General features: G+C 41.5%; 1 protein-coding gene across 1 annotated transcript in view; it reads right to left on the reverse strand.

Annotated features, from left to right (window-relative positions):
* The window catches only part of LOC105516381, a gene marked incomplete at its 5' end in the record, with an annotated part of 27,610 nt that overhangs the window by 15,481 nt on the left and 11,317 nt on the right, over positions 1 to 812 (reverse strand). The window lies entirely within an intron of this gene.

The raw sequence follows: 812 nt of genomic DNA on the forward strand, positions 1-812 counted from the left end.
TTTTTTTGTATTTTCAGTAAAGACGAGGTTTCGCTATGTTGGCCAGAATTAGCCAGAATTACTAATTCTGGTAATTTCTGTGAAGTTCACGCCACATATGAGCGAAAACATTCTGGAGGCTGTGATGAGCATGAGACCCCCAAGACTGGCCCTCTTCTCTAACCACAGGTGCTGTCATTTCTCTCGGATTTCCTTTGTCTGCTTATCCATATCACATATCAAAGACTCTTCCTCTTTAAGTCTACATTTCCTTTCTCTGCAACACAGAATATGTTCAGATAATCTTTTCTAACATGTTTTCCTAGCATATGAGTCTATAGACTCACAGTTACACAATTAATTGAGGATAAAAATTCCTGAGAATCGGCCAGGCGTGGTAGCCCACGCCTGTAATCCCAGCACTTTGGGAGGCCGAGGTGGGTGGATCACGAGGTTGGGAGTTCAAGACCAGTCTGGCCAAGATGGTGAAACCCCGTCTCTACTAAAAATACAAAAATTAGCCGGGCGTGGTGGTGCGTGCCTGTAATCCCAGCTACTCGGGAGGCTGAGGCAGGAGAACTGCTTGAACCTGGGAGGTGGAGGCTGCAGTGAGCCAAGATTGTACCACTGCATGCACTCTAGCCTGGGCGACAGAGGAAGACTCTGTCTCAAAAAAAAAAAAAATTTTCATGAGAATCTTTAATAATTAGTTACATACTAAACATCCTTAAAAATACTTAAGTATTAAAACAACAGAAGCAAAAATCTATAAAGCAAATCACTGAGTCAATTACAACTTATATTCTTTTTTTTTTTTTTTTTTTGAGACGGAG

This window comes from Colobus angolensis, unplaced genomic scaffold (assembly GCF_000951035.1).
Source record: "Colobus angolensis palliatus isolate OR3802 unplaced genomic scaffold, Cang.pa_1.0 Scaffold28, whole genome shotgun sequence".
In the NCBI taxonomy this organism is placed as follows: Eukaryota; Metazoa; Chordata; class Mammalia; order Primates; family Cercopithecidae; genus Colobus; species Colobus angolensis.